The sequence below is a fragment of the Pseudophryne corroboree genome, chromosome 6 (assembly GCF_028390025.1).
Source record: "Pseudophryne corroboree isolate aPseCor3 chromosome 6, aPseCor3.hap2, whole genome shotgun sequence".
NCBI lineage: Eukaryota > Metazoa > Chordata > Amphibia > Anura > Myobatrachidae > Pseudophryne > Pseudophryne corroboree.
The window spans coordinates 813,301,064-813,310,313 of record NC_086449.1 but is presented as its reverse complement, the minus strand read 5'-3'; positions in this window follow the sequence as shown (position 1 = coordinate 813,310,313).

The following is a 9,250-nucleotide window of genomic DNA, read 5'->3' as shown; positions in this document are numbered from 1 at the left end:
GTCCCGGTGATTTTTCCTAAAAATAATGATTTTAGGATAAAAATCCAGACTTGCTCTGGATTTGCGAGAAATATCTGCTTCCCATTTGCAGTCTCGCAATTGAATAGCAAAACCCTGCAATTGGATTGTCCCCATAGAGGTAGGAAGGCCCTGATCGCAAACTTACAATCTATGGGGGTAATTCAGACTGCATCGCTGTAGCGGCAGCGATCACAGTCTGAATTGATTTGTGGAGTGCGCACCCCGGGAGCCAAGTGAGAAGCTATCAGCATACTTGCCTACCCTCCAGGAATGGCCGGGAGGCTCCCAAAAATCGGGTAGACCACCCGGCCCCCCGGAAAGGTGGGCAAGCCTCCTGCTTTCCGTGCTGCCCCTCTACAACCCTCCTCGGCCACCCGCAGCAGAGAATAAGTAGGCGGTCTGGGAGGGTCCGATGACGCGATTTGCATTGAATCACGTCATAGTAGCTCCGGCCCTGCTATACAGAGCCTCTTTTCGTGGCACTGCATAGCGGGGGGCGGAGCCACGATGACGCAATCCTGATGCCCACCCCCGGACTGTCCACTACCATGTTGGCCACGCCCCCAGAATGCCCATCCTGCTGCCGGCCATGCCCTCATGCACCTACAACGCTGCCTCCTGCCGGAAGAGGGGGCAGCAAAGTAGGTAAATATGGCTATCAGCATCTCAGGGCTGCGATCACCTCTGCCTGATTGACAGGCAGAGGCGGTCGTGGGGCGGGAGGGGGCGTGCCAACTGAGTTAGAACACCATTGGCAGGGCGCGGTCTGGACAATGGAGGTGTGTCCAGGTCGTTGGGGGGGCGGGCCGCGGCGGCTTCGTTATGTCACACGCAGCCGCTGTGACCCGGGACACGGTCAGTAGCTCTCTGTCAGAGTGCAGGAGCTGCGCTGGCAGGGAAGTGCTTGTCAGGTACAAAAGCATCGCCGCTGTGCGATGTTTTTGTACCTGTGCGGGGATGGGGTAGGGCCTGACATGTGGGGCGGACTAGCCCTGTGCTGGGCGTCCCCCCTTATGTCTGTGATACTGATCGTAGATGTGCTAAATTTAGCACATCTACGATCAGATCTGAATTAGGCCCAGTATAGTTTGTTTATACAGTGCCTGCAAATATGCAAAGTGTATCTGAGCTTCACACCAGCAGCATATTGTGGGAGTGTTTACTTGCAGGCACGCAATACTGATATATGTATAAAACTGCGCATATGCCAAAATGTGATGTTGCAATTGATCCCTTGAACCCACAGAACACTGAGACACCACCCCCTGCACCCTGTGTAGTGTTCTTTATATTTTGGTGCCATTTAATCTCCTCCACGGTGTGTATATATATATATATATATATATATACACTACTCAAAAAAATAAAGGGAACACTAAAATAACACATCCTAGATCTGAATGAATGAAATATTCTTATTAAATACTTTGTTCTTTACATAGTTGAATGTGCTGACAACAAAATCACACAAAAATTATCAATAGAAATCACATTTATTAACCCATGGAGGTCTGGATTTGGAGTCACCCTCAAAATGAAAGTGAAAAAACACACTACAGGCTGATCCAACTTTGATGTAATGTCCTTAAAACAAGTCAAAATGAGGCTCAGTAGTGTGTGTGGCCTCCACGTACCTGTATGACCTCCCTACAATGCCTGGGCATGCTCCTGATGAGGTGGCGGATGGTCTCCTGAGGGATCTCCTCCCAGACCTGGACTAAAGCATCCGCCAACTCCTGGACAGTCTGTGGTGCAACGTAGCATTGGTGGATGGAGGGAGACATGATGTCCCAGATGTGCTCAATTGGATTCAGGTCTGGGGAACGGGCGGGCCAGTCCATAGCATCAATGCCTTCGTCTTGCATTAACTGCTGACACACTCCAGCCACATGAGGTCTAGCATTGTCTTGCATTAGTAGGAACCCAGGGCCAACCGCACCAGCATATGGTCTCACAAGGGGTCTGAGGATTTCATCTCGATACCTAATGGCAGTCAGGCTACCTCTGGCGAGCACATGGAGGGCTGTGCGGACCCTCAAAGAAATGCCACCCCACACCATTACTGACCCAATGCCAAACCGGTCGTGCTGGAGGATGTTGCAGGCAGCAGAACGTTCTCCTTGGCGTTTCCAGACTCTGTCATGTCTGTCACATGTGCTCAGTGAGAACCTGCTTTCATCTGTGAAGAGCACAGGGCGCCAGTGGCGAATTTGCCAATCTTGGTGTTCTCTGTCAAATGCCAAACGTCCTGCACGGTGTTGGGCTGTAAGCACAACCCCCACCTGTGGGCGTCGGGCCCTCATATCACCCTCATGGAGTCTGTTTCTGATCGTTTGAGTAGACACATGCACATTTGTGGCTTGCTGGAGGTCATTTTGCAGGGCTCTGGCAGTGCTCCTCCTGTTCCTCCTTGCACAAAGGAGGAGGTAGCAGTCCTGCTGCTGGGTTGTTGCCCTCCTACGGCCTCCTCCACGTCTCCTGATGTACTGGCCTGTCTCCTGGTAGCGCCTCCATGCTCTGGACACTACGCTGACAGACACAGCAAACCTTCTTGCCACAGCTCGCATTGATGTGCCATCCTGGATGAGCTGCACTACCTGAGCCACTTGTGTGGGTTGTAGGGAGGTCATACAGGCACGTGGAGGCCACACACACTACTGAGCCTCATTTTTACTTGTTTTAAGGACATTACATCAAAGTTGGATCAGCCTGTAGTGTGTTTTTCTACTTTAATTTTGAGGGAGACTCCAAATCCAGACCTCCATGGGTTAATACATTTGATTTCCATTGATAATTTTTGTGTGATTTTGTTCTCAGCACATTCAACTATGTAAAGAACAAAGTATTTAATAAGAATATTTCATTCATTCAGATTTAGGATGTGTTATTTTAGTGTTCCCTTTATTTTTTTGAGCAGTATATATATATATATATATATATATATATATATATATATATATATTTTTAGAAAGTGAAGAAAAGGGCGCCTACTAGTGTCTAATAAAATTATAGAGCTGATGTGATTGAGAACAGAAGACTACTTATCTGTCATAAATAGACTTTTGCTTCAGTCATAGGACCAGTACAGGTACATGAAAAAAGAAGAACAAAATAACATAGCGCGTACTGTTTTTACGCAATCACAATCTACAGATCATATAAACCAATTGTGTGTTAAAAAACTTTCTGGGTAAAGGTAAATCCCACAAATTTAAAATCCACAGCCAGGGATTTTGTTTCGAAAGTTTTTCACCATAAAACACACATAAAATATAAAGGTAGAAGTATAAAATATATAGTTTTCAATCTATAGATACAATGGACCAATTATGTGTTTAAAACTTTCTGGGTATATGCAAGTCCCAAAAATTTGAAATCCACAGCCAGGGATTTTTTAAAAGTTTTTTCACAAAATTTAATAAAACACATAAAACATGAAAGGTAGAAGTAATGCGAGCGTACAAGATAAAATTGAATGACAAGCTTATCTGTCCATATTAGGACTGGGATACATCAGATCTTTCGTAAGCATCCAAGATAAATAGTAAAATTTCAAACGTACAAAAGTTAAATATTAAAACAGCTTATCTGCCCATAAGGGAAGTTCAGGTGCATCAGTCCCATATATATATATACACAGCAATGTCAGCCCGGCACTCTGTTTTAAGATCCAAACGTTGCCCTGGTGCCTTCAGTGTGAATTTCAATATTGTTCAAAAAAGCTGCGGCACTCAAGGTCTTTAGAAAAGTCAAGTGTATTCAGATAGTCAAAAACATTCCATCGACGTTTCGGGGACTCCAACCCCTTTGTCCAGATGTGTACACATCTGGACAAAGGGGTTGGAGTCCCCGAAACGTCGATGGAATGTTTTTGACTATCTGAATACACTTGACTTTTCTAAAGACCTTGAGTGCCGCAGCTTTTTTGAACAATATATATATATATATATATATATATATATTAGTGCTGGGCAACGATTAAAATTTCTTTTTTTTAACAATCATTTTTATTGAAATTTTAACATTATATTGTTGGTAGCAAACAACAAATCATATACCATCAAACATAAATTGAGAAATGGCAAAAACGTAAAATAAAAGAGGAGGAGGAAGGGAGAAGATGGGGGGAGGGAAGTGCCAGTCCTAGTCTAAAACAGAGAAAAGACAGACAGAGCCAACTCAAAATCATAGAGTCAGGGAACACGAAAAAAACAGGGTGTCATATACCTATTCAGCACCAGTAGCATTATCTCAGGGGTTTTCCACAGGGGAATCCAAAACAGAAAAGTCTAAGGGCACACTGTAGATGACAGAATGTCCCATGCGCTCACGGAACTCACTCCACTTAAACCACTTCATATGACTGGAGGCGGCATAGGAGGAGTCTGCCGTCTCTACCGTTTCAAATAAATAGTGTCTGTGGACTATCTCTAAAATAGCAGTAGGTGTAGGAATTGGGGCCCTCATTCCGAGTTGTTAGCTCGCAAGCTGCTTTTAGCAGCTTTGCACACACTAAGCCGCCACCTACTGGGAGTGAATCTTAGCTTATCAAAATTGCGAACGAAAGATTCTCAAAATTGCGAATAGACACTTCTTAGCAATTTCTGAGGAGCTCCAGACTTACTCGGCATCTGCGATCAGTTCAGTGCTTGTCGTTCCTGGTTTGACGTCACAAACACACCCAGCGTTCGTCCAGACACTCCTCCGTTTCTCCAGCCACTCCCGCGTTTTTCCCAGAAACGGTAGCGTTTTTTCCGCACACACCCATAAAACGGCCAGTTTCCGCCCAGAAACACCCACTTCCTGTCAATCACATTACGATCACTAGAACGAAGAAAAAACCTTGTAAAGCCGTGAGTAAAATTCCTAACTGCATAGCAAATTTACTTGGCGCAGTCGCAGTGCGGACATTGCGCATGCGCACTAAGCGGAAAATCACTGCGATACGAGGAAATTTACCGAGCGAACAACTCGGAATGACCACCTGGGTGTGGTTCATCAAATCGACAGTATCAAGGTCGACAATGTTTAGGTCGACCACTATAGGTCGACAGTCACTAGGTCGACATGGATGGAAGGTCGACAGGGTTTCTAGGTCGACATGTGCTAGGTCGACAGGTCTAAAGGTCGACATGAGGATTTTTTATTTTATTTTGGTGTCGTTTTCTTTGTAGAGTGACCGGGATCCCAAATTAGTGCACCGCGTCCCCTCGCATGACTCACTTCGCTCGCCATGTTTTTCGGCATGGTGCCTTCGCTCTGCTACCGCTTCGCTCGGCACACTTTACCGTTCCAATCGTAGTCCACATGGATCGTTAAGTATGAAAAAATAAAAAAAAAGAAAACAAATTTGAAAAACTCATGTCGACCTTTAGACCTGTCGACCTAGCACATGTCGACCTAGAAACCCTGTCGACCTTCCATCCATGTTGACCTAGTGACTGTCGACGTATAGTGGTCAACCTAAACATTGTCGACCTAGATACTGTCGATCTTCAGAACGGATCCCGTAGGAATTAAACAAGATTTCCACAGATGGGCTATGGAGGCCTTGGTAGCAATTAAGATATGTCCCATGATGTACCTATCTCCCTGGGGTAGTGGCCCCCGGTAAAAGTGGAACAAAGCTGTTAAGGGGTCTGCAGGGATAGTATATCCCAATACTTCACTAATCATCCAAAATATTTTCTTCCAGAGCGGCTGCACGGCAGGGCAAGCCCAAAAAACGTGATAGATTTCGCCAACCGAGGTGCAGGTCCTCCATCAGAACTGGGAAACTGTAGGCCAGATCTTATGCAGCCGCGCTGGAGTGAAATAGGCTCTGTGAAGTAGCTTAAAGAACATCTCCGAATGGTGAACACATTTAGAAACCTTAAAGCAAGTGCAGAGATTGACATCCCAGTCTTCATCGGCCAGTACCCGGGAAAGGTCCTCCTCCAGTGGTGCAAGTGGGCGGGTACGGGTGGGTACGGCGTACCCTTAAGAATTTAGCCGTGGGTACGCCGTACCCACACCGACGGGCCGCCGCTCCTCTTCCCTCCCTCCCTCTGCTGCTCCCCGCCGCACCGCCGCTGATATGAGCGAAGGAGAGCGCAGCCTGTGCCTCTCCTTCCCCTTAGTCTCTGGCGGGTGTCTCAGTTTAATTCAGCGCCGATCCGTGATCCAATCAGAGCTGCAATGCGAGCGAGCTCTGATTGGCTCACGGATCGGCGCTGAATTAAACTGAGACACCCGCCGGAGACTGAGGGGAAGTAGAGGAACAGGCTGCGCTCTCCTTCGCTCACACAGACAGGACGGCAGCGGTGAGCCGAGGGGGGGGGGGGGCATGATGTATACCTGACACTGGGGGATATCTGGCACTGGTGGGGCATGTATACCTGGCACTGGGGGATATCTGGCACTGGGGGGGGGGCATGTGTACCTGGCACTGGGGGATATCTGGCACTGGGGGGGGCATGTGTACCTGGCACTGGGGGGGCATGTGTACCTGGCACTGGGGGATATCTGGCACTGGGGGGGGGGGGCATGTGTACCTGGCACTGGGGGATATCTGGCACTGGGGGGGGCATGTGTACCTGGCACTGGGGGGGCATGTGTACCTGGCACTGGGGGATTTCTGGCACTGAGGGGGCATGTATACCTGGCACTGGGAGCATATCTGGCATGGGGGGACTTGTGTACCTGGCACTGGGGGATATCTGGCCCTGGGAGGGATATCTGGCACTGGAAGGACATGTGTATCTGGCACTGGGGGCATATCTGGCACTGGGGGGACATGTGTATCTGGCACTAGGGGGATATATGTATCTGGCACTGGGGGGACATGTGTATCTGGCACTGGGGGGATATATGTATCTGGCACTGGAAGGACATGTGTATCTGGCACTGGGGGCATATCTGGCACTGGGGGGACATGTGTATCTGGCACTAGGGGGATATATGTATCTGGCACTGGGGGGACATGTGTATCTGGCACTGGGGGGATATATGTATCTGGCACTGGGGGGACATGTGTATCTGGCACTAGGGGGATATATGTATCTGGCACTGGGGGGACATGTGTATCTGGCACTAGGGGGATATATGTATCTGGCACTGGGGGGACATGTGTATCTGGCACTGCGGAGACACGTGTATCTGGCACTTGGGCATATCTGACACTGAGGGCATATCTGGCAATGGGGGCATACTTATGTATCTGGCACTGGGGACATTTCTGTATCTGGCACTGGGGGCATATCTGGCACTGGGGGCATACTTGTGTATCTGGCACTGGGGGCATTTCTGTATCTGGCACTGGGGGCATATCTGGCACTGGGGGGACATGTGTATCTGGCACTGGGGGGACATATGTATCTGGCACTGGGGGGACATGTGTATCTGGCACTGCGGAGACACGTGTATCTGGCACTGGGGCATATCTGACACTGAGGGCATATCTGGCAATGGGGGAATACTTATGTATCTGGCACTGGGGGCATTTCTGTATCTGGCACTGGGGGCATATCTGGCATTGGGGGCATACTTGTGTATCTGGCACTGGGGGCATTTCTGTATCTGGCACTGGGGGCATATCTGGCACCGTGGGGGCATTTCTGTATCTGGCACTGGAGGGCAATGTATATTTGACACAGTGGGGGCATTTGTGAATGTGGCACTGTGAGGCAACGTGTATCTGGCACTGTGGGGCAATGTGTATCTGGCACTGTGGGGACATTTGTGTATCTGGCACACTGGGGGCATTTGTGTATCTGGCACAGTGAGGCAACGTGTATCTGGCACTGTGGGGACATTTGTGTATCTGGCACACTGGGGGCATTTGTGTATCTGGCACAGTGAGGCAACGTGTATCTGGCACACTGGGGGCATTTGTGTATCTGGCACAGTGAGGCAATGTGTATCTGGCACTGTGGGGTAATGTGTATCTGTCTCTGTGGGGCAATGTGTATCTGGCACTGTGGGGCAATGTATATCTGTCACTGTGGGGCAATGTATATCTGGCACTGTGGGGCAACGTGTATCTGTCACTGTGGGGCAATGTATATCTGGCACTGTGGGGCAACGTGTATCTGGCACTATTGGGGTCATACGTGTATCTGCCCCTCCCCCCATATGTGTATCCACACCAATTTTTTTGCGCGCACACAGTACCCGTAAGACATTTTTTCTACTTGCACCACTGTCCTCCTCCCATTTAACCAGAGAGGGTAGTTTCCCATAAGTCCATCCCAACAGTATACACTAGGAGATTGTACCTCTCTGAGCTGATGATTTAAGCTTAGATAACAATAGAGGAGGGCAAGATGAATTAGCCAAGGGGAATGAGATATGGCTCTGAATCCAGTGTCTCAACTAGAGATATTTATAAAAATCCCAAGGCAAAATATTAGCCATACTCTGGAGGTAAGAAAATGGAACTAGACCCTCTGCACGAAGCACATCTTTCAAAGAGGTCACCCCCATTTTAGCCCACATGTCTAGGTTCAGAGAAGGTATCAGGGCAGCTATGGCAGATAGGGACAATTCTGAAAAGGGTAAAGAAATCTCTGTTTGAGAAGATATAAATTTATGCCAAATCTGAAGATTTGTAACTATCGCCTTACAGGTGTGAGTCTGGCGAGGAGTAACCGTAGCAGGTAACCATAGAACAGTGATTTTCAACCTTTTTCAACTCACGGCACACCAAACCGAATTTTTAAAATGCCAAGGCACACCATCAGTTCCCCACGACCACCAAGGGGGGGTGGGGGCGGGTTTGGGGAAACACACATTGGCCTCCAGATAAACAAAACACATATTGGCCCCCTCAGCAATTTAAAAACATTGACCCCCACAGTAATTGCAGCACACATTGGCCCTGAAACTGATTGCAGCAAATATTGACCCCCATGGTAATTGCAGCACATTGGCCCCCACGGTAATTGTAGCATACATTGACCTCCACGGTAATTGCAGCATACATTGGTCCCCATGATAATTGCAGAACAAATTGGCCCCCACGGTAAATGCAGAACACACTGACCCAAAGGTAATTGCAGAACATATTGGCAGTAACAATAAATACAAATGTACAGGAACTTACTGTGCTTGAGTAGGTTGGTTGATCTGTAGCTGTGGAGGAGGCAGGAGCTGTGTACGGTCTCCCTCCTTCAGCGGTGCAGCCAGCGGAGAGGAGCGAGGACACAGGAGCAGCGCTGGGCGGGCAGGTGACGTGGAGCAGCGCTCGGCG